The sequence below is a fragment of the Taudactylus pleione genome, unplaced genomic scaffold, assembly GCF_031769625.1.
Source record: "Taudactylus pleione unplaced genomic scaffold, aTauple2 ptg000199l, whole genome shotgun sequence".
Classification (NCBI taxonomy): domain Eukaryota; kingdom Metazoa; phylum Chordata; class Amphibia; order Anura; family Myobatrachidae; genus Taudactylus; species Taudactylus pleione.
This window is the reverse complement of record NW_028284601.1, coordinates 4,097,561-4,123,655: the sequence shown is the minus strand read 5'-3', so window position 1 is coordinate 4,123,655 and position 26,095 is coordinate 4,097,561.

Sequence of the window (26,095 nt, the reverse complement as noted above, 5' to 3'; positions counted from 1 at the left end):
CACACATACGCACTATGGTTGGTTAATTTTTGTCACAAGACAAATGTACCCGTGTGTGTGTGTGTGTGTGTATATATGTATATATATATATATATATAATTTGGATTGTGGGAGAAAACTGCAGTACCTGGAGGAAACCTAGGCACATTTGGGGAGGACATACAAACTCAACACATATAAAGCCTTGGTTGTAATCAAACTCCTGACCCCAGTGCTGTGAGACAGGTAAGCATTCCGCCATCATGCTGCCCATGAGACAATATACTTGTACAGATGCTCATCTGCTCTCTTTGGCTATCACCTTTCTTCCATTCAGGATAATACACTTGTCATCTTGGAGTTTGATGGTGAGACCTTTACTTGACATGTACCTTACAGACAAGAGTCCACATTCCAAGCCAGGGACATGCATCACATACATACATACATACTGTCAGCTTTTTCCAGTTTGGAGTGCATGTGTAGACCAGGTCCATTTCCTTCAGCTGTGATACTATTTATGATTAATTATCTGTTTATTATGAAGATCAAGTTCTGCAAGGAAGTTCTGTCACTTGTCCTGTGACGTGTTGCTCCAAATGTATATGCCAACTATGAGACCGGTGTATTTTGCTGAAAAGTTGTGCTCCACTGATTTATTTATGAATCATTGTATGTGGTTTTTGTTGACTGCTTAGAGCAGGCGTGGCCAATAAGCTCCCCCAACTGCTGTTTGACTACACTTCCCAGCATGCCCTGATAACACAATTTTGGTAGGGCATGCTGGGATGTTAGCTCCAAAGAAGCTGGAGAGCCGCTTATTGCCCACCCCAGGTTCAGAGCAGCAGAGAAAATGTATCTGATTTCCATATTAAACAATCTTCTGGTGTTCCTGTTTCGGGTGTGGTATGGTTCTTCAACAGTTGTCATGTTGGCAGTTCCAGCGGAGATGTCTCAGCAGCTGTGTTCTGGTGAGTATTCTACCGCGTATCCCTAATACTAAGCCCTACCCCCTAACCCTTCCCTTAGTGTCTTACCCCTCAATGTTGTCATGAGTTCCTTTTGACATTGGTGTTTATCTATAAGTCTGATCTTCAGAATGTCTAGTGTTGTTTCCTTGGTGTTAACCAGTACACTGTATGTGTCAGGTAGACTGCACAGAATTATGGCTACCGCATGGTTACACAATGTCTTCACCCTGTGAACAGAGTTGTGCTGCTGTACTAGTCTTTTCTTTATATTTTTCTACATGGTCTTACCTATGTCAAGTCTAATTTGGTATAGTTTCTTCAGCAGAAACAGCTTACGGCTTAATTTGGATCTTTCATGCAGCTTCTGTAATGCATTGCACATGCCTTTTCCAGCAGGGTCATTTATCTTGAGATACTGCTGGTCATCTTTAATTAATAAGCAAATGGTTGCTTGTATTAATGAAGAAAAAAAGGGAATTGAACAGCGCTAGTATCAAATAGGTGTACTGTAATAACTTCCATTCAAACAATTAATACATATATCATACTGAGTATAGATAAACAATCAGATAATACTTAATACTGATAAAGAAATAGATGGCTCTCCTATTCAGAAGTCTAATATGGCTTGGTTCAAAATGAATGTGTTTAATGATATAAAACCATAACTTAGAGTTAATGCATAAAAATCAAAACATAAAAATGAAAAGCGCAATAGTAATCAGATCTTGTAGATGGATCAGTTAACTCAGTCTAATTAGATCCATTGTCCATGAAACAATGATGAGGATAAAAATCACAATGAAAAAGTCACATAATCAAAAGCAGCATTCATATAGTGAAATGAAGTAAAATTTCAGGGCAATCCAAATGATTATCCAGCAAACAGTATGTTTTATTACCAGCCTTCAAAGGTAGTCCATTATGGGCTTGTTTCCTGTACAGCAAGCAGACCACACTGGTGGTGGCTAGAAAAAGATAGTGAAGTGATGCTGGTCCGGAACCTCCCGTACAAGCCTCCAATCCAGTGGGAAAATCCTGGGGTGCTAAACGCGTTTCGTTGTGGAAACCCCCCACAACTTTGTCAGTAGCTTGATGAATAGTGATTCCAATATGGGGTTTATATACCCTGATGCTGATTGCATCGAAGCATACAAGTACAGGTATGCATTGGATCATACACTATATATATATATATATATATATATATATATATATATATATATATAATGTATATGTGTGTGTTTTAATCTATGAATTAGTAAACATGTGTGTGTTTGTTTATATTTTTGTTTTATTTAACTATTTACATGGTTCTGAATGATTGCAAACTGGAAACAGCTGCAAGTATTGCAATCAGCATCAGGGTATATAAACCCCAGTTTGGAATCACTATTCATCAAGCTACTAACGAAGTTGTGGGGGGTTTCCACAACGAAACGCGTTTAGCGCCCCAGGATTTTCCCACTGGATTGGAGGCTTGTACGGGAGGTTTCGGACCAGCATCACTTCACTATCTTTTTCTAGCCACCGCCAGTGTGGTCCGCTTGCTGTACAGGAGACAAGCCCATAACGGACTACCTTTGAAGGCTGGTAATACAACATACTGTTTGCTGGATAATCATCCGGATTGCCCTGAAATTTTACTCCATTTCACTATATGAATGCTGCTTTTGATTACGTGACTTTTTCATTGTGATTTTTATCCTCATCATCATTGTTTCATGGACAATGGATCTAATTAGACTGAGTTAACTGATCCATCTACAAGATCTGATTACTATTGCGCTTTTCATTTTTATGCATTAACTCTGTTATGGTTTTATATCATTAAACACATTAGTTTTGAACCAAGCCGTATTAGACTTCTGAATAGGAGAGCCATCTATTTCTTTATCAGCATTACGTATTATCTGATTCTTTATCTATACTCCGTATGACATATGTATTGTTTGAGTGGAAGTTATTACAGTACACCTATTGATTTGATATTAGCGCTGTTCAATTCCCTTTTTTTCTTCATTATTATTTCCCAACTTGGAGTTGGACACACTCCTTTTGAATCAGCTGCTTTTGACAGCGCCTTTCCAGTCTCTCTTCTATTATCTTTATATGGTTGCTTGTGCCTGTTTATCTTTGTTAGTCCATTCTTGGTTATCATCCTTTCTTCTATAATAGTAACCCACTTAAAAGCCATCTCTGGATAATAGAGAAATATAAGGTTAATATTCTGCTAATGATTCCTATAGTTCAGTTTAGCCATTGCTAGTGTAAGTTCTAAATGGCCAATTATTTTCTTTTCTTTCTCCTTCTTTACTCCATTTACTCCACATATAGGGCCTCATTCAGAGGCGGTCGTTAGATGCAAGCGGTCGCTCTGAATCAGGGCGGCCGCTTGCATCCTGAACGGCCACCTCCTTGTCGATCGTTAAGCTGTGGGTTAACACCCACAGCTGTAACGACCGACATGGGTGATGGTCGCGATGGTCAAGACCATCGCGACCATCGGGGCTTACGACCAGACCCTAGGGTAGGATCTGGGCACTCGTAAGCCCCAGGGAGCTTCCTGCTCTGTTTGAGCAGGAAGTTCCCCACTGACATCATCAATGATGTCAGTGGGGCCGCCCCCAAACGGCAAGCGTTCCGACTGGAACGCCTCCGTTTGGCCTGGCATGCCCCCGGCCCGCCCAGCAAATGGGGCGAGCTGTCACTCAACATCAGCAGCTCGCCCCGTCTGCTACGAGACCCCTAGCGATGGAGCGTTCGTCGTTAGCTGGGTCTCGCGCATGTGCACGACGGAGCCGGCTCCGTCGTGTGCATGCGCTGTGGGGCAACATCGAGTCGGTTGTCAGCGCTCACGACCGACTCTGAATGAGCTCCATAGTGTAGAGTAACTTACATGCACTATGCAGATTTCACTGGGAGATTGCTTATTTTCTTGTGTTGTGCTGTACCTGGTCCCATCACCTGTTTTACAATATGCTACTGTGTTCAAGCATTGGCACACAAGGAAGATTATGGGATAAACTGACCCTAATAGGTAAATTGCCTGACATAATGTGACATGGAGGATTACAATAGCAATTTTGTACAATAGGGCAACACCGACAGTCCCTCCAGTGCAACCACCTAAGTAATTCTCAGCCTCTAGTTTTTGCCATAAGCGTGGGTGTGTCTTACAATGTACTGATGGTTTCTGTATTTAATGAGACTTTGGGGTAGATTTTTCTAGACCATTTAAACAGATTCTAGCTATCATTTATGTAATACCTGCTAGAATCTCATTGATTGCGATAGGCAACACCTCCACTGTTCATTTTTAAAAGTCTTTGTAAATGTTCCCCTTTGAGTACATTTCTGTACAGATCAAAATAAATATGAAGCTGCTCGCAGTAAGGCAGGAATGTCCTGAAAGGGGTGTTTACTTTTCACTGGTATCTTAAGTATTTCGAGTGACTTATTCCAGGTAATTCTCTCATAGTTAGAAAACAGTAGCATTCTTCTATCTATAAAAACTATGTTGTGCTTGTTACTTTCTCTTTTATGTCACAGTATGTAATTTATTAATATCAGGCCTCTTAATGTATGGTGCTGTGTAATATCATATTGGGGCTATATAAATAATTAATAAGTGTTCAATCCAATGCACTCAAGGATAATAAAGTATTACAGCTGCACTACATACACCATTTGCCATGAAATGACCGTGGAGGAGGTGAGGAGGAAGCTCAATTCAAAGCATTGTGGTTGCCCCTTCTGATTGGTCCCACTGCTAGCCCCCCCACCTCCTTTCTCTCTTTTCACAACATCCTTGGAGGTTTTGTAGTGTATTTATCCATCTTTGGACTATCCAAAAGCCTACTTGGCCATGTTTCATTGTGGCATATTTCACAACGTCATCTGATGAAGTTTGGAGTTATTCCACAACGAAACGTGCCAGTAACACTACTTTGTGACTACCACTAAAGCAATCATTACTACAATCACAGCTTGGTTATATTCAAGTTGATTCTAAATTGTAAACGAAGGGGAAAAATAGGGGTACCCGAGCACAGGTGGATAGAGGGTGGTAAATAGAGTAGGTGAGTAGCAAGCAATGTAATCTTAAACCCACTATAACAGATCAATATTGTATCCTCAGATACCGCTGTTTCATGTGTGGGTGCTCCTCTGAGAGTATGAATGCTATAATCACAAGGGGGGGGAAAAGAGAAGAAAGGAACTCTCATCTTTTTAGGGGCACACTTTAGTAGTTAATATAAAATCTAACTTTTATTAAATTATGTTTAAAAATAATAAGTCAATACTAAGACAAACGACATGAAAGTAGACAATTCTAAAAAAAAAAAATGTAAGCGCTAATACAGGAAATATTGATAAAGTATCCAAATCTCAATACTTAATGATTAAAGCAACAGTCTTTGCAGTCTATATACACAGGAAATAATTTTATATAAAGGCATCCATAGTATGGTTTAGAAAAATTATACGTCCGTTCGTGAATAATTTTTATATCACTAAACATGCTAGTGCTTGATGCTAGTGTATATTGTACCAGCATCCCCTGCAGCCCGCATATAATTAAGTAAACACATTATCTGTGTAAAGAAAAGCAGATAAACCAGTACTATGGGCTCTATTTATTAACATTATTTTTACTAAAATAAAGTGAAAAAGGGTGTTTTCACACCCTTTTCACATTATTTTAGTTTCACCTGTAGTTATTACAGGGCAATTGGAGTAGAATTAGTAAAATTCTACTCCAACCCCCAGTATCACTTATTTTTAGTAAAGCAGTTCGCATTTCCCATAATTGTAATGGGAAATGTGATCTGTGTGCAAGTTACTAAAAATAAATTGTAAAAAAATACCGGGGGAAGCCCTGTGATAATAACGCCACCTGGAGGTGGTGTTATCCAGGGTCTCCCCCGGTTACCGGGCTCCCACTCTGCTCTAACGGAGAGAGCAGAGGCGGGAGCCGTACCAGTAATCAGCTATGTGGTCTACGTAGACCGCAAGCTGATTACTGTAAAAAAAAGAAAAAAAAATTAAACATTTTTTTTTTCCTTACCTGAATCCAGGGACCGGTGATCGGGCCTCCGGTGATGGCTCCTCTCCGGTCAGCTGGTCTCCCATAGTGCACTGGGGCCCGGTCATCAGGTGATCGGGTCCCAGTGCAGTATGGGAGATCACCTGATCGGGAAGCCCGGAGAAGATCACCGGAGGCCAGGAGGTGCAGGTAAGTGTAATGAAGGGAGGGGGGGTTGCGGGGTCCGCGATCGCGGGGGGCGGGGCTCAGTGCCGGGGGGTGGGGCTTAGCGTCGGTGGGGGGGTAGTAGCGACGGTGGGTCGGCGCATGCGCGGGCTCTTAGTTGCGGTATTTTTTCCGAAAATACCGCGACTAGAGTGCGGATGGGATCCGCAGGGACAGAGCTTTATCGCAAGCTCTGTCCCTGCAAGGGATTTATAGTAAATCCCTGTGATATTGCCTGAATTCGCAATGCGAATTCACTCGGTAATATCACACTACAATCCGCATTCAATATGCGGATTGTAGTAAATAGAGCCCTATGTGTTTTCATAAAGTGATCTATAATCATCTGATTTCCACAGATGTTCATATACCATAAATAGAGTAATTATCACACTCCAGTGTGTGCAATATGCGGTTCAGATAGATTGGGAGGTGACAAGAGGAAATTATAGCTGTCTGTCATAGAGTATTTAAGCACATTTTCTGTGCAAAGAGGTACATAAACCAGTACTACTTGTTTACATTAAGTGATATATAGTCATCTGCTGACTTCTACAGATGTTCATATACCAGAAATAGAGTAGTTAATTATCACACTCCAGTGTGTACAATGGGCCTGATTCAGAGCTGAACGCTCTGACCAGAGCGCTCGCTCTGAATCAGGGCCCTCCTCCATGAAAATGGAGCGGCCTCCTGGCCACTCGTATAGCTGTGGGTGACCATCGCGACCATCGGACTTGCGACGGAGACCCTGCGGTAGGGTCTCCCTGCCACAAGCCCTGGAGTGATTTTGGCTCTATCAGAGCCAAAATCACTCCCACTGACATCACTAGTGATGTCAGTGGGGCTGGCTTCAGACGGTAGGCGTTCCCATGGGAACGCCTCCGTCTGGCTGGCACGCCCACCAAAGGGGGCGTGCTGTCAATCAACATCGACAGCGCGCCCCCTTTGGTGCGAGACCCGGAGTGATGGAAAGCCCGTCGCTCCCCGGGTCTCGCGCATGCGCACGACGGAGCTCCCTCCGTCGTGCACATGCGCAGTGGGGAACATCGACCCGCTTGCGAGCGTCCTGACGCTCACGAGCGGGTCTGAATGACCCCCAATATGCGATCTGTGGTTCAGACAGATTTGGAGGTGACAAGAGGAAATTAAATACTCTGTGGCAAACACTTATAATATCCTCTTGTCACCTCCATATGTTGAGAGCTGATAAGGCCTTGGGCACTGGAGATAGAGGTGTTATGGAGCCATGGCTATGCCCCCAACAGGCCCCTCTAACACGCCTGGGTAATTAGTACTCGCCCGCCCTTATCTGTACTCCTGCCTGCCAGATCCCCATAAACCTGGCCACATGAAAGGAGGCAAAAGTGTCACCTTGTCCATAAAGAGAGAAATGCAGAAACTTCCACTCCCAGAGCCAGAGTTTTAATACATTTATATACTGGCAGAATGTGTGCCCTAAATAATGGGTCCTGAAAAACCATTCCTCTAATAGTCTGTATCAGAGTCCACTATGCCTCATAAGCTGCTGTTAAACTTCAACTCCCATCAGGCTTTGCTCTGTAGTGTGTCCCACTGAGAGCATTAATTTCTAGCACTGTCCAATCAGCAGCCCTTATTCAAAATATGATTACTTAAATGTTTTAGCCTTTTCTTTTACTTAAAGCAACAATTTTTGCTGCTTTAAGTCATTATCTACTTTTCAAATTCTATCTGGAAGGTGCAAAGTATGGCTGCCAATAACGTACAGGCTCTCAGCATGTCTGAGAGGGAAGAAGGAGGTTCTGTAAAGTCCTCCACTTTACAGTACACAGAGCAGTCAGAGCTCATAGGGATATTCAAAAGCCTCTCTGCTCATTACAGCATAGGAATGGCCATTGACCATCGATAACTACCGATGCCTGATTTGCCATCGTGGCATAAAGCCAATGGTTCCCTACCATCGATGGCAGACGGGGACACATCTCTTTTTTTTTCTTGTTCCCAATATCAACAGCCGCTAAGCCGCGTCCCCAATACTGATTGGCCCGCAGCAAACCTCGCCCTCCAGCAACGGTGGACATCGAGGAGTGCAAAATATTAATGGTTCACCATAGATTGGTCCATCAGTGATTACACAAAACAATCAATTGTCAACATTGATGGGCAGCCCACCGATGGCCATCCCTATTACATCATGTGTCATGTGACTGTGATTTGCCATGGCAGTCCCGCGACATTGTGCAGAATTATAAAAGCATTAGAAGCAATCAACCAAGGAAAAAATGGTAATATAACAAGTTTCTTCTTTATACCCTGCCAATGTTTTAAAAAAAAAAAGACCGCTCATTGTCTCATGGTATTGCTGCTTTTGTAAAGTTTTGTTTGTTTGTTCTTGACTTTGTCTGCTCTTACAGTCTACCCCTTCGTCTTATTCCACTGATGTCTCATTGATTATAGCAGCATTGCAGCAGAAAGGCAAACCGCCTGTGAAAATGTTATGTACAAAGTCCTATTCACATATATCAGTATTTACCTTTGGAGTATTGATGCCGTTTTATTACTATTATGCAGTTGATTAGAAGGGACTGTACTTATAGAAGTTGGAGTACCTGCTCCTTTGTAATGATGGCCAAGTGCACATTGCCCCTTATACTGTACAGTGATTCTGTATGCATGGGTGGAGAACTGCAAATGGCACTCTGGTACTGTAACTAACTGATACAAGAGATAGCTTCCAAGTAATAGCAGGTTGATTTCTAGCACCTTCAGGGTATGTGGAATAATTATATAACTGCAGTGTTCTTAAATAAAGATGTGGTGATTTTATAACTTTTGCAACTTGGGGCACCATGTCATCGAATATCTTCTGCCCATATGTTATACCAGGGGCAGGCAACCTGTGGCAATGAAACTTGTGGAACTACACATCCCAGCATGCCTTGCTGCAGTCTTAGCATGCCCTAACGGCAAAACTGTGGCAGGGCATGCTGGTGTGTGTAGTTCCACAGCAGCTGGAGTGCCACAGGTTGCTTCCCCAGTGTTATTCTGAACATTTCAATGTGAAAATAAACCTCACTGTAATGGGCTCTGAGATGAATTATATGTATTACATTGTGCTGCGCTGTCCAGATATATCGGGGAGGGTGCTGTGATTTCAAGGGTGAGTTCCTCCTACCCCCTTTGTCTATATGATTATATACTAGCTATAATTCGTAATGAGAATGACAGGCACTTATTTGTGGTTTAGAACAGGGTCTGACTCATTAAGCACACAGATCCTTCTCTGGTCTTACTGGCAGCCCAGAGGCTCATTCCTTGTCTGAATATGCTGAATGAAAATATAAATATATAATCTGCAACACCCATGGCCCCATGTGCTGGCCAATGAACAACAGGCAAGCCTCTTAGGTCAGATAGTTGTTAGTGGGTTAGATTGCACCATGCTCTGGTTATCCTGGGCATAGGACTGGTTTGGAGCTGCAGGGCCTTGATTCAAAGGTGCATGTAATCGCCGGTGCTGCTGCTTCTTTTTAGTGGATCCACAGCGGTGATCACACTGCACAACAATGAAAATGTTTCCGATGTGAAAATAGTTACTTCTAATTGATTTCAGCATGCAAAGAATGAATATGACATTTAAAACTCGCAGTTAGCTCTGAGTTCCGAGATATAGCCCATTTATGACGATGTAGGGGTATTCCTAGTGAAGTGGGCAGGATGGAGAGAACCTTGCCAGCAATCTGCGTTCCGTACAGATGGGGCGGGGCCTAATGACCCAATTAAATGAATCAGTTATTTGTCCCCTCCCCTATTCAAATTAGGGGTGAGCGGGTTCGGATTTCTGAAATCCGAACCCCCCCCGATCCGAGGCCGCTCCGAGTCAGGCTCGACTTTTCCCGCCTGGCTCGGATCTGAAATCGAGGCAAAACGTCATCATCCCGCCTTCGGGGTCTCGCGGGTTTTGGATCCTATATAAGGTACCCGCGTCTGTGCCATTTTCTCACTCGGCTGTGGACAGTGAAGAGGGAGGGAGGGTGGGAGTTAGGGCTGGCTGGGCTGTGTAGTGCAGTGTAGTGTTGTGCTGTGCTGTGCTGCTGTTGTCCATAGGGGCTGTGTCCACTACTTCAAAGTCGATAGGGGCTGGCGGGACTGTGTTGTGCAGTCAGTTGTCCATAGGGGCTGTGTCCACTCCAAAGTCCTGTGCAGTGTCCCAGTCCTAAAGGGGTGCTGTAGTGTTGTCCAGGGGGTGCTCTGTCCGTCAGGGGTGCTCCCCCCAAGTGCTAAAAAAAAATATATATTTTCTGTGTTTGTGAATTGTGTGCACTGTGGCTGCACGTACATCAACAAAGTAGTGCCAAGCGTGCGCCTGTGTCCCATAAATAAAGGGCCGGCTGGATTGACCGCTAAAGGGTGCTGTAACCCCCAAAGGGCACTCCAAACAAAATAAAAAAAAAAATTCTGTGTTTGTGAATTGTGTGCACTGTGGCTGCACGTGCATCAACAAAGGAGCAGCGCCAAGCGTGCGCCTGTGTTCCATAAGTAAAGGGCCGGCTGGCTCATTTCTTAAAGGGTGGTGTAACCCACAAAGTGCACTACTCTCCAGCAAAAATAAAAAAATATTTTCTGCGTTTGTGTGCGCCTTAGCCGCACCTATATATCAATATAACATAAATGGAGCACCAAACTTTCTCCGATAAAAATAAAATGGGGAAAGATCAAGAACCACTTCCTCCTAGTGCTGTTGCTGCTGCTGGGAGTTGTTCATCATCCCAGAGAGGAAGTAGGAACACCACTACTTTTACTAAACAATTGACCCTCCAACAGTCCCTAGCGAGGAGGATGAAGTACGACAGCAGTTATCCTGAAGCAAAACATATAACTGAGGCCTTGACTACTATGTTGGTGTTAGACGTGCGTCCGGTATCCGCCATTAGTGCAGTGGGATTTAGACAATTGATGGAGGTAGTGTGTCCCCAGTTCCAAATCCCATCTAGATTCCACCTGCATCCTCAAAGCAGCAGCGACAAGCGTGCGTCTGTCTGTTAAAGGGTGGTGTAACCCTCAAAGTGCGCTCCACAAACAATAAAAAAATTATTTTTTTCTGTCTTTGTGAATTGTGTGGGCTGTAGCCGCACCTGCATCCTCAAAGCAGCAGCGACAAGCATGCATCTGTCTGTTAAAGGATTACATCGGTGACAGCATCCAAGTAGGCATGTCAGACAGTCCGTACCTGTACCGGCAGGAAAAAGAGGCAATTTGGAGGTCCCTGTACAAACTGGCTCTATTTTACCTGAGTTGCCCCCCCTCCAGTGTGTACTCCGAAAGAGTGTTTAGTGCAGCCGGGAACCTTGTCAGCAAAAGGCGTAGGAGGTTGCTTCCACAAAATGTGGAGAAGATGATGTTCATAAAAATGAATTATCAACTCTTCCAGGGAGACCAGCCTCCAGAACGTACAGAGGGACCTGTGGTTGTGGATTCCAGCGGGGACGAATTAATACTCTGTGAGGATGAGGATGTACACAACACTGAGGAGGATGAGGACGACATCTTGCCTCCGTAGAGCCAGTTTGTGCAGGGAGAGATTAATTGCCAGCTTTTTTTGTGGGGGCCCAAACGAACCAATCATTTCAGCCACAGTCGTGTGGCAGACCCTGGCGCTGAAATGTTTGGTTTGTTAAAGTGTGCATGTCCTGTTTATACAACATAAGGGTGGGTGGGAGGGCCCAAGGACAATTCCATCTTGCACCTCTTTTTTTTCTTTGAATTATGTACTGTTTGGGGCCCAGTTTTTCAAACTGCTATCCTGTCTGCCACTGCAGTGTCACTCCTAGATGGACCATGTGTTTGTGCCTCCCACTCGTATCTCTTAGCATAGTCATCCAGCTACCTCGGTGCAACCTTTTGGACATAAAAACACTATTGTCAGATGTTCAGAATAGACTGGAAATGAGTGGAAATTAAGGTTATTGAGGTTAATAATAGCATAGGAGCAGAAAAACCCACAAATTCTGTGATTTTAGCTGTTTTTATGCTTTTTTAAAAAAAAAAATACAGATCCAGAACCCAAAACACGGAAGGGTGGTTTTGGCAAAACCAATCCAGATCCAAAACACAAAGAAAGATCCAGATCCAAAACACAAAACACGAAAAGTGGCCGGTGCACACCCCTAATTCAAATATATGCGATTCACGGGATTACCCACACAAGATAACTGTGGTGCACTGAGTGACAAGCATAGTGAGTGATTCCACCAAGACATTTAAGCAATGGAACAAAGATTTCAGGGTAGGTGACCACTACTGTTGGACAGTGACAAGAGATGCCCCAAAAGAGGAGTACAAGCGACAAGCAAAGAGAAAGCACCCCCAGGAATAGGCCACTATATTAGATAGTACTTTCCTATGCTGTATGTTTGTTTCGTATGCTGTATGTTTCGTTTTGTGTTCTTATTTGTGATTGATTGAATTAAAACAACTGTTATTTATTTTCTATCAAGAAAATATCAGATTACTTTAAAATTGCTTTTCACTATGACTATATTACTAATCTACATACAGTATAGTGCAAGTAGTGTAGCTCAAAAAATAGAGCTAGTAAAAACATTCTGAAATCATTTTAGTTTTTCTTGACCTCAAATTAGTAATGTATGACTATTTTTAGAAAGGAAACAAATTAAAAGTATTGTTGTACAGTGTAATTTGCAAATGCAAGTTGCCCCTTGTATACTAGCGTGCGCTGGAACGTGCAAGCCCTGAGACGCCCACTTTCACTCACCATGCACGCTGCAACACCGCCTGTGGTCCTGGACACTACACCATCGGTGCAACGCCACGTGCACCATTGACACTTGCTACAGCAGTGTTGCAGTGTCTCCATCTGAACATGGTCTATCTGGCTGCACCGCTGCGTTTGAGAATGGAGACGATTTCACTGACGTGCCTGTGACACTCAATATTTTTGCCTTTACTTGAGGCCACCTCCCAGTCACCATCCAGGAATGCCCATGGTTTTCCTTGGCCAGTTTGGTACCAGCGGTTTAGTACGCAACAGCGCATTTGTGCATTATGCATGCACCGTGGGGGTTTGCAGAATATTTTGCACAGTAATCGCTCAACTACATGAACAGCGGCAATGCATGTAGTTGGTGTGCACCAGGCCCGTAGTGCGTACAGCCTCGCCTACATATAGGCACCTCTAGTCTAGATGGGCCATGTAGCCTTGCAGGCATCAACATAAAATGTTTATTAATGTTTTGGACTTTTTTTTTTGCAATGGTAATACATGTCTTTCATATTAACTCATAAAACACAGATAATAATACGTATTGTCACAATACTGACTGAATTGTTTACCCTGGTAGTGATCACCCGGATAAGGGGGTCTCTCCAGTATACTGTATGTGCTGTTTCTATGATTCATAAGGATCACATGGTGGAAGAAGGTATTGAAGCACAGGCTCTGATCACTGGAGAACAGTTACTCGAGCAACGCTATGATGTGAGATTAGTAGAGGATTCCCTGGAGCATGTTAGAAAACTCAGTAGGGAAGAACTGTACAGTAATGAAATGGGGAGTAAACAAATGTCCATCACAGAGATGTCTTTTATCACAAGATATAATAATAACCTATATGGTTCACAGACAGGGAACAAGTGGAATAGCCTCCCGTCAGAGGTGGTAGAGGCTAAGACAGTAGAGCAATTTAAACATGCATGGGATATACATAAGGATATCCTTCAGAAGAAGTAAGGATCAATAAGGGTTAAGGTAACAATATGTTTAAAAATGGGGCAGAATAGATGGGCCAAGTGGTTCTTATCTGCCGTCAAATTCTATGTTTCTATGTGACATTTAAGAAGGTTTTTGTATAAACATTGGTATAACTGAAAGGAAATTACATTTTAAATAAATTATTGCCCAGGTGTTGTAAATATTACAGTAGTCCCTTCTGTCCTGCAGAACATAGATCACTGGCAGGGATAGGAATAATCACCCCTGAATGGTGATAACAGATAGCAAAGCACTTAGCCCAGTGGTTCCCAAACTTTTTTGAGTCACGGCGCCCTAGAGTATCAGCGTGGTTTTCACGGCACCCCTAAGCCAAAAGTTTGTTATTGAGAATTTCAGAAAAATGGAGTAAAGTGACATAAATTGTGCTGACCTGTCATCCTTAGGCTCACTTATGTGGTGTTGGACAGGTTTGAGATTCTGTTTGTTCACATAGTTACATTACATTGACCATAAATAATTTGATTTGGTGCTGGACCACCAACCTGAGGCACCCCTGCAAGTGTCCCGAGGCACCCCAGGGTGCCACGGCGCACAGTTTGGGAACCACTGACTTAGCCACATTCATTTAATGAATGTGGCTATTATCAGGGCCGTAACTAGGCTAGTGCGACCAGTGACGGCACCGCAGGGCAAGGGGCGCTGTTTGGGCCTGTCAATTTTCCTGTTTATTATCATTCTCACTTGTAGCTTCCTCTTCTTTTATCATCAGCATTTTTTGGCCTCGCCTATCTCTTCCCTGGCCCTTCCCCATGAGGCCGTGACCCTTTGTCAGGTGCACTATATTGTGTCCATATTTAAAATGTTGGGGGGGGGGGGGGGGGCAATGCTCTCCAGCACACGGCACCAAAAAGTCTAGTAACTGCTCTGGTGGCTATTGCCTCACTCTCAGAAATGATATATTGTCTGAAATTGAAGCTTTCCAAAAAAAAAAAATAATTTTAAATCACCCCCTTTTCTTTGTTACACTGTTTATGCTACTAGAGGATCCAGAAGCACAAACCAAGCTTCAATGTCCCTGCATACGCTGAGGCTCATCTCAGTAGAGCATAACCATGGTGCCAGAGAATTGGGTAACTTAAAGTTATCACCATGGCGGCTGATGTGTAATGGTTATCATTCTGGTGTGATGAGAGGCTTGTACAGGCCCATTGTATTACACAATATGCTGCATATACTGTACTGCACATCTGTCACTTTATATTGGCTGAAGGAGGGCGGCAATTGGTGATGGGTGGGATCCTGAGGATGCTCTGGGCATTGCAGTAATTCTCTGTCTTTGTAGCCCCACCTCCTCTGTGTGACATGAGGCGAGCAGGAGGGGAGAGAAGGCAGGGCTCATAGAAAGTATTTTTAAAAATAAAAAAATGTGGGAGCTTTTGACGGCCCTGCACGTAACAAGCTATAGTCAGCCTCAAACATAGTGCAGTGTATGTAATACATAAGACATATAAAGGGCCCGCGATCTTTATATGCAGGATTCATTTAATGGAGGGGTCTGGGTCCGCCGCCTGACCCCCATGCCCCTCCCTTATCTGTCACACCTCAGCTCAGCACATGCTGCTGTGTGCTGGGCTGCAGTGGGACCAGGGAGGCTGCTGCTGCTGATCAGCTGCAGCAGTCTCCTCTAGCAGTTTGGGGAGGAAATGCATTTCGTTTTTTTTCCAGATGTGGGCATTGGAGAAAGTGCAATGTCTAGGGAAGCGCAGAAGAACCTAGAACCACCCCTGGACATATATGTAAACACTGGTTTCCTTATACATTGCGTAGTGTATGTAACACAGCATTAATAATTAACACTATAGATGGCCTATAGTATAGGCTGTAGGGGAGAGAGTGTAAAAAGCAAAAACTTTCTTATATATCAAATAAATGTATCTTATATAAATAACATAAGTGGTGAGGAGAAGATTAAACATCCCATTATAAATATACATGCATATCATAGCCAGTAAGACACAACTGAGCTTTGTAAGCACACATTCCCCCACCTCTGATTAAGACGCCGTTCTCTTCTTGCTGGCAGCTGCTTTCTGGTCTGGTAAACTGACTAATGCTGGCCAACCACGGGACGATTAATCACACGATTTGGGCCGTTTCTACAGGTTTTCACAGACCAATCATTTGATAATAGTTGTATTTTAAGTCTTCTGCAACCCCGAAGCGCGTCCCCGCCGTCGTCTAGTTGGATCGCTGATCAGATGGTTTTGCAGAGAGATCTCAACTGTTCGTCTACGAATTGACACACATTATGTGATGTGATTGATCAAATCGTATGGTCTTATGTGAAATAGTTGCATTTTAAATACAAATCGTCCTGTATGTGAAGGGAAGAATTTTCAAGGGAAATCGTACAACTGATCTGACCAACTGTTGAATCTCACCGTGTATGGCCACCTTAAGTTTTCAGATCCACACTCACAACAGACAGTACTCGTGTAGAAGAAGCCACTGTTACATGCACAGCAGCTCCATTCTGTCCCCTACACTGCATGCTTTTAGCTGCAGCTCTAATAAAATCATATTATATTCTACTGCTATTGTGGGCATGATATGGGGGGTTTCTAGACAACTGGAAACTCCCCCTGCGTTTGCCTATATGGGACCACCTCTGTGCACACGCGATCTGGTACACATGCGCTGGAATGCCACATGCTTAGAAGAGACCTCCGCTCTGCTTTTTTGAGAACAAAGCAAGGGCCTCATCATGGATGTGGTCCTTTGTGGTGGTGGTGGTGGTAGTAGTAATGCTGGCCATACACGCTGCAATTATCGGGACGATCCGCCCGATATCGGCGGATCGCCGCGATAATTGTAGCGTGGGGGGGGGCGACCGAGGGTTAAATATTGCTCGGTCGGGCATGCTGGATTGTCCAGCATGCCCGTCGGATGCGATATTTACCCGGTAACTGTCGGCCGCATCGGGCAGTGTATGCCCAACGCGGCCGACAGACAGACATTTCCTGTGTTCCATCCTACGGAAGGAACAGGGAAATGTCTCCTCCCCCGGGGGCGGAGCGCAGATGTCGGGCTATACACTGTGAGATTTCTCTCACAGTGTATGCCACGGACATCTGCGGCTGGCAGCCGGCCAGATAAAATGTCTGTCGGTCTGACAGACATTTTATCTTGCCGTGTATGCCCAGCATAAGGAGTCATTTCCCACCATGGCCTTACCTGTGTGGAGAAGAAACGGTCTCTTACTTTCTCAATAAATATTGTCTTTCAGAGTCCATAAATTTGTGTTTTTTTCTTTCTTCCCTTTGTCCTTCAATAAATTGTAACCTTTTCTTTCCTCAAAGGAAACAATAAAGTATATATAGTGTAACTCCGTATACTGAATTGGTTAAAAAACAAGCTTTTATTACACTCACATGATTATAAAAATAAACAAACATATAGCATCGCCATGTAGATACAGTATGGGGATTCACATGGATACTGGTACCAGAAGTTAGAAGCAAGTGCAAAGATGGGGGTTCTGGACACCAAACCCAATCCTTGGACAGTCCTTCAATCTGTAAGTCCACAAGTCCACGTCCCTTCCACTCTCTCACCAGGCTTAACGAGTTTCAGATTAAACAATCCTTCCTCAGAAGCATATTGTATCAACATGGCGATGCTATATGTTTGTTTATTTTTATAATCATGTGAGTGTAATAAAAGCTTGTTTTTTAACCAATTCAGTATACGGAGTTACACTATATATACTTTATTGTTTCCTTTGAGGAAAGAAAAGGTTATGATTTATTGAAGGACAAAGGGGAGAAAGAAAAAACACATTTATGGACTCTGAAAGACTATATTTATTGAGAAAGTAAGAGACCGTTTCTTCCCCTGTCTCTTTTTGAGCTACCAACAGCGCCTATTTAGAACTCTTTTTTTTTTTTTTTTGTCTAAAATTGTCTGTAAAAGTTTATAAGGAATCCTTTGGAGTTTTATTGTGCTGCAGTTGTTGCGCCAATCAGTTTTCTTTTTACTTGTTTCTTACCTGTGTGGAGTTTGTATATTCTCCCGGTGCTTGCGTGGGTTTCCTCCGGGTACTCCGGTTTCCTCCCACACTCCAAAAATATACTGGTAGGTTAATTGGCTTCAAACAAAAATTAACCCTAGAGTGTACAGTATGTGTGTGCACATGTGATAGGGAATATAGAGTGTAAGCTCCACTGGGGCAGGAACTGATGTGAATGGGCAAATATTTTCTGTAAAGCGCTGCAGAATATGTGTGCGCTATATAAATAACTGGTAATAATAATAATAATTGCCAGGCCTCAGAGGTTGTAGTGACGCAGCATTACCAGGTCTTGGAAGTGGGGGTGACATGGCATTGCCAGGACTCGGAGGTGATGGTGATGTGGCATTGCCAGTTCTCAAAGGTTAAGGGTGATATTGCTTTGCCATGACTCTGCGGTGGTTGTACATTGGCGTTGCCAGGCCCTGGAGGTCAGATTGACATGGCCTTGCCAGGCTACGGAGGTGTGGGTGCCCCCCTTATATATTTAATATAATGTTGGCTTTTGTTTGTATTCTTTTTTCTGTATATTGATCACCTGTTAGTGTTTTTTATGTTCTTGTTTGATGTCATTTTGAAATAAAAAGTGAAAAAAATAATTAGAAATCAGTCCGTGTCTCTGATCGCTGGAGCCTGTATTGCGGGTATAGTTTAATGTTGTTTGTTTTGGCGCGGTGTCAGGGAGACGTTACTTTGGACTTTGGACATTTTCTAACTGAAACCTAACAACACATCAGTGTGTGTCCATGTGGAGTTTCCAGAGATGTTGCATAGATGACAGGCACCACTCTGGGTAGGTTATCCTTACAGCAGGAAGCTATTGCAGGTATGTGGTAGGGGGCAGTAGCATTAGGATAGTGACACACCGCTGGAGCATACTACAGTATGTTTGGGACCCTGTTTAGCCTTCATGTTACACTTTAGCAGATAAGCACATTTATTACACGTAGTCAGTGCAATGCAATATCAAGTTTCACATACAATATAGTGTAACGTGCAGATGTCCCCTTTCCCTCATGGTGAATTATTATAACCATAAATGAGGCTAAATAGGGTAGTGATTTTGGTGAATTGACAAGTTTACCATTTTATAAAACGATTGGGACTAGTGGTTATATAGGGATTACATTGATGAGAGGTCCCTCAAATGTCTTTCACCTGCTTCTGTAATGTAAATGTTTTAAATAATTTTATTTGAATTGCACTTTGATTGTGTGTGTGTGTGTGTGTGTGTGTGTGTGTACGTGTCTGTGCGTGTGTGTGTGCACGTGTCTGTGCGTGTGTGTGTATACCAAATTGGTAAGGGGGAGAGCCTTTGTGATGTCTTCATGTTTGCAACTCTGCATCTCATTCGATTATTGACACATAAACATAGCTGACTCTGATTACGGTACTTTCAAGTACGCAAAGCGCGGCTCTGAATTTGGGCCAATAGTGTTTACTGAGATGGGCATGGCATTATGCAATCGCCCACTTTGCAGGTGGACAAGCGTCCTTATGGTAGAACAGTCTGATCTTTTGGGCAACTATGAAATACTGGTAAATGAGAGTATGTACTATTGTGCTCCTGACTGTCAGAGCAGATAATAGCCTTCCTTGCCGAATGCAGAGTAGGCATAGGAGGGCACCTCAGTCCGGTACCACATGCAGACACTGTTTATTAACACATAGGTGTATGCAGAGCCGTAACTAGGCTTTTTGGTGCCCTGTGCCAGAGAGAGCATTGGAGCCCCCCCATTTTTTATATAGTGACATAAGATAGTGCACCTGAAAAAGGGCCATGGCCTCATAGGGAAGGGCCAGGGAAGAGATAGGGGCGGCCAGGAGATGCTGGGGATAAAAGAAGAGGAAGCTACAAGTGAGAGTGATAATAAACAGGAAAATTGACAGGCCCAAACAGCGCCCCCTGCCCAGCGGTGACCTGTGCCATGGCACTGGTCGCACTACCCTAGTTACGGCCCTGGGTGTATGCACACGGCAGAGATGACCTAAGTGCCTTTCCCTAACAATGATGGAAAAACATGAAAAATCCTGCGTCAACTATGTATAGACCATTTTTGTCAACCATCACCATGTTGAAATTTTGAACATGTCGACCAATCAATTGTTGACGTTTTGACACTGTCGACCTATTTTTCCGTTGACCTATTTTTGGTGTCTGTCAGTGTCAACCTATTGACTATCAACCTTTTTATTGTCGACCTTCCATCCGGATACTAACTAACACAGGCCGGCAAGCTCTGCTGAGGAGCAGAGCCTGGGAAGCAATGAATCATGGGAAAAACATGAAAGAGAGAGGAATCCCACCATCTCACATCAAAGGTACTGAGGGGGGAGATAAGATCACACCATCTACAGATAAATAACATAACACTTGCGTATGAGGAGAACCAATGGGGGAAGCAGTGTGTTCAGTAAGCAGTGAAAAGTCTCAGATATCATAGATTTCTCCAGGCTTTTCACTCCTGTAAAATATGGAGAAAACATAAATGTCATCATCTCCAGTAAATTAAATAAAGAAATAAGATAATTATGTTTATTAAATAGCTGGATGGACTTTTTGCCTAGTTGGTTACAGAGTAGAAATTTTATTGTATATTGCTGCTTGTAAATGCTTTCATTCAGCCATGTAAGACCGGGCCGGCCTGTATGGTGGAACTATTGTGTGGCTCCATCCTCACTAAGGCTATCGCAGAGACTCCCCTGTCATACTCCTGAGATTTGATTTAAAAATTATTAGAATAATATAAAGAAGATATTTATAACTTATAAACTTCTTCTTTGTTCATTGTAATCAGAGATAATCGGGTCCAGTTCTCCAAGAACCGGACCCACCCGATCTTTGAGATCCGGACCGAGATACGAACACGGCTCGAGGTTTCCCGCGTGTCTCGGATCTCAAAACGGGGCAAAACTACATCCTCCCACTGTCGGCTTCTTGCGGGTTTTGGATCAATATAAAGGTCCCCGCGATCTGCTCCATTTTCAGTCCGGCTGTGGAGAGAGAAGCTAGCAGGCGTGTAGTCACTGTCAGTCACTCAGTGTGTGTGTCCAGTCAGGGTCTTGGGCTGAAGGCTGCTGCTGTGTTGTCCATAAAGGGGCTTAGGCTGCAGTATATAAAGGGGGACTTCCTTCAGTGGGTGCTGCAGCTGCTGTGTCACTTGTCCTGTCAATTAACTGTGGCTGCCGCTGTGTTGTTGTGCTATCCATCAGGCTAGGGCCACAGTCCATAAAGGGGTGAAGTGTTGTCCAGGGGGGGTGCTCTGTCAATTAGGGGTGCTCTTCCCCAGTGTAAAAAAAATAAATAAAAGTACTTTTTTAAAAAAAAAAAAATTATTTTGTGTGTTTGCAACTTAGCTGCGCTATTATTGTTCGGTGACACTGCCGCGGTTTATCGTCCATGTATTTGTGATTCTGCAGGTAGTCTGTTCGCACTCGGCAGGGGTGCTTTGTTCATAAAGAAGGGGTGCTGTCTGTGTTGTTCATCAAGGGGCTGCTGTCTCGTTCAGGGGTGCTCTTCCCCAGTGTCAAAACAATAAAAGTGCTTTTTTGTGTGTGTGTGTGTATGCATTAGCAACTTAGCTGCGCTATTCTTGTTTGGTGACACTGCCGGCCAGACCGCAGTTTACTGTCCACGTATTGTAACACTATAAGTCGTAGCACAGTGTGTTATTCTTCATAAAAAATATTGTGACACTAAGTGGCAGCGCAGTGTGTTATTTTCTTATTCATAAAAAATCTTGTGACACTGTAGGTCATTGATACCGCAGTGTAATATTTAAAATTGGTACAAATTGACGTGTGTGCTGTACCCCACTTAATTTGTGTTTGTTGATATGGAGAACAATCAGTTGAGAGGAAAGCAGGAACCACATACTAGTGCTGGAGCTGCTGCCAGTGCCACTAGTCATGAGGATACTAGTCCATCTACATCATATACTAAAGCCGATACCGAAGGGCATACAGGGCTTTAATCAGGGCATCTAAAATCAAGAACCAATCTTTTACAGTGGTAAAGAAAATAACATCAAAGGGAAAGTTAGCTGCAAAAAGACATAACATTGGCAATATGCCTTTCACCACATGAAGTGGCAAGGAAAGGCTAAGACATGGGCCTTTATTTATGACTGGTGGTTCTGCCTCTTATGAAGATGTAAGCACAAGTGAACATGCTGACATAGAAATCGAGGATGCTTCTGTGAAAGTGCACCAGGATGAGCAGGATATTTGTGTAGCTAACGCTAATAAGGATGTTGTTGATGAGGAAGTTGTTTGTGTAAATCAGGCACCAGTGGAAGAAACAGTTATTGCCCATGATGAAGAAAAGCCCATTGTCATGCCTGGGCATAAGACAAAAAAATCCACTTCTTATGTATGGAATTATTTCTACCCAAATCCAGACAACAATTGTCAAGTCATCTGTACTCTTTGTAAAGCCAGAGTAAGTAGAGGTAGGAACCTTAACCATCTAGAAATCTGCTTCCTGTTACATCATCTGCAGCGCACCCATCCAGAAAGTTTTTGTGTTGAGTCAACTGCATCATCAGTGGGTCTTTTGGGAAAGTTTAGTTTTTTCTCAGCAGATGCACTTGCTGGTGAAACTGAAGGAGAAGCCATCGCTGCATCATGTGCCACTTGAGCTGACAATTTGCTTACCAATAGCTCTTTGCATTTCTTCAGATCTGTGTCCATTGGGAAGAAAGACACTTAAGACTTAAACCTTGTATCTTAAATCTTGTGTTTGCTCTGTTCAGCTTGTCCACATATCTGTGGTTAAGTGGACAGTGGGTACAATGGCATTTTGGTGGCCACTGATGAAGTTTTTTTAATGTCCCTATACAGGTTGGGAATTTCTATTCTAGTGAAGTGGAATCTTGATGGGATTTGGTAGCGGGGACACAGGAACTCAATTAACTATCTAAAACCCACTGCATTATTGGCGGATATTCTAATACCAGCATAGATGTTATGGCGTCAGTGATCCGCTAAGCAACTAGGTGACTGCTGTCATACCTGCTTCCCTTTGCAAAGGATTATTCAACAGTAAATTGTTTTTTAAAGTACTACTAGTAGTCTTCCTGATTCCCTTCTGGGATGAAAATCCACTTCCAGCAGCAGCAGCAGGCATAGCGCTCAAGGATTCTTCTGGGGCAAGGACTGATGTGAATGATTTTAAATATTTTTTGTAAATGCCTTCCCTCCTCCCCTCCCTCATAAATTTGCTTCAGAATCAAAAAAATGAAATGAAATTTACTACGAATCAAAGCTTCCTTTCCCTGCCTTCAACTACATACATACTCCAACTCCCTCAGGCCTCTTGAATAATAAAAACATTTGTTTCCTGATGTGCCATGTTGGAAGTTGAACTGCCACAGCTGCTACAATTTTTGACATGCGGTTGCTGAATGCCAAAAATGTCCAGAAATGTTTATGGCCACAGACAGCATCTCCTGCATGCCCCTTTAATTTTTAAAAAAATATTCTGAACCACCAAGTTGATTTTGTGGGCAAAACATGGGACATATTGTTCACCCATGCTCTCCCCTCCTCCCTCATAAATTTGCTTCGGAATAAAAAAATTTAATTACATTTACTACCAATCAACCTTTTCTGTCCCTGCCTTCAACTACATATATACTCCAACTCCCTCAGGCCTCTTGATTAATGGAAACCTATGTTTCCTTATGTGCCATTTTGGAATTGAACTGCCATGTGTTTGTGCCGCCCACTGCTGCCACTTAGTTTAGTCAGCCAGCTAGCTTGGTGCAAATTGTGGGCCTAAACCGGATGAAAACAATATTGCGAGCTAGTCAAAATTGACTGGAAACGAGTGGAAATTAATGTTATTGATGTTAATAATACTGTAGGAACAAAAAAATCCCCAAATTATGTGATTTTAGCAGTTTTTATAAATTTTTGAAAAAATTATACAGATCCAAAACACGCAAGGGACGGTTTTGGCAAAAATCCAGATCCAAAGCACGATGAGATACAGATCCAAAACCAAAAGTGTAGTGAGGGGAGAGTTACTGTACAGTGAGTAGGGGGTGAGACAGGCTCCTAGCACTCAGACCCATCTCCATGTGTCCCTCCACAGCCATTGACCTCACCGCACATCACTGTCACCTGCATTGTGATCTTCCAAGTGACTTACAGACAGTAATCTTTAGCCATATGATGTAAATACTCGCCAACTGTAACACTATAAATGATGATGTTGCTGATTTAAGAAGACATTTATGACATATAAAATAGTGCAGCCTCTGTAGCATATAATAAAGGTAATGTTATTACTCTGTATATGATTGCCAAGGGATGATTACCTCTGTATGATTTCTTGTATGCTATACTTGTATTAACAATACTAACCCTCTGCTTATTTAGTGATTCTAATAAGTTACTCCAAGCATTAACTAGGGTCAGAGGGCCTCATTCAGAGGCGGTCGGAGGATGCAAGCGGTCGCTCAGAAACTGGGCGGCCACTTGCATCCTGACCACCCGCCTCTGTTGCGGTCGTTAGGCTGTGGGTTAACGCCCACAGCTCTAACGACCGCTCTGGTGATAGTCGCGATGGTCAGAGACCATCGCGAACATCGGGGCTTACGACGAGACTCTAGGGTAGGGTCTCACTTGTCGTAAGCCACGGAGAGCTTTTGGCTCTGTCTCACTAGTGATGTCAGTGGGGCCTCCCCCAAACGGTAGGCGTTCCCATGGGAACGCCTCCGTTTGGGCTGCCACCCCCCCCCGGCCCGCCTTTCAAACGGGGCGAGCTGTCAATCAACATCGACAGTTCGCCCCCTTTGGATCGAGACCCCCTACGACCGGCGTTGTCGGTCGTAGCGGGTCTCACGCATGTGCACGACGGCGCCGTCGTGCGCATGCTCTGTAGGGGGCCATCGACCCGGTCCAAGCGCATCGGCGCTAACGACCGGGTCTGAATGACCCCCAGAGTACTTTATTGTATTCATTCATGCTAAGGTGTCTATTTCGTAAATTAAAAAAAGGCCTTTCTCCATTATTTTAGCTGGAGAAAGCCTAAAATATTGTCTCTCTATATTCACTGATTGCTCCCACTTTTCATGTGTGTGTACACAGTCCTGCAGCGCCGTAACTTTGATTGTGGCTCCAGGGTGCCCTTTCAGGCACTCCGCTAGCCAGATACAGGAACTGTGGGTGAGCGGTGGTACCTGCCCATAGAGCTCTGCGGTGGCACCAGGCGCCCACCGCTAGTTACGACCCTGCTCATAGATATGGCACAAATTATATTAATATAGTTAAGAGGAGTCTAATACCATTTCTGGATGGCATTATGTCTGCTCTCTCGGGAGAAAAACAGGGGAGAGCTAGTTCTTTTCCTTCTTTCTCCCGGCCTGCAACGCTTTGACGTGTTCTACGCATGTGTTTTCGCATTTGTGAAAGTCGGTAATAGAAGTACAGTTTTCTCTACTCCAGGACAGGTCCTTTTCGAGTGTAGTCCCGGCAGGTCCTATTTTATATAAATATGGCGCTAAGAGAGCTCCGAAAAACCAGCAATCATTTTAAATGGATTTCTGCATTTTTTTTCTTTTTTACAAATTAGAAAACAAAATGTTTTTCGCATATGTTGGACCCAGGTTTTTCAGATCATCCTAATACGTACTGCAGATAATGGGCCTGGTTCTGAGGTGGGAGTAAAGCACGAAAACGTAGTAACTGCACCTAGACAAACCATGCTGCATTGCAAGGGGTGCAAATACATTTATTATTTTGCGTGTGGTAAATACTGGCTGCTTTTGCATGTAGCCCACAAATACTTCAGTGTTATTATTACACTACACTTAGAATTGACTCTGGACACACCCCTCCCACATCCAAATCTCTCTGCACATTTTACATCTGCCCCATCAGCAGTAGGGATGGCCATCCATGATTCATAATAATCGATGGTTTATGGCCGATGTTGAATGCTTTTGCCATCGATGAGGGAGAACCAGCCGGTTTTCCTCCATCGATGTCTAAGCATAACAGGTTTTTTTTTTTTTTACAGGGTGTCGGGACACTGAGCATAGCTCCGCCCCCTGGCACCCGTGAAGCCCCGCCCCCAGGTTCAATCAGTCAAAAAAAAGATG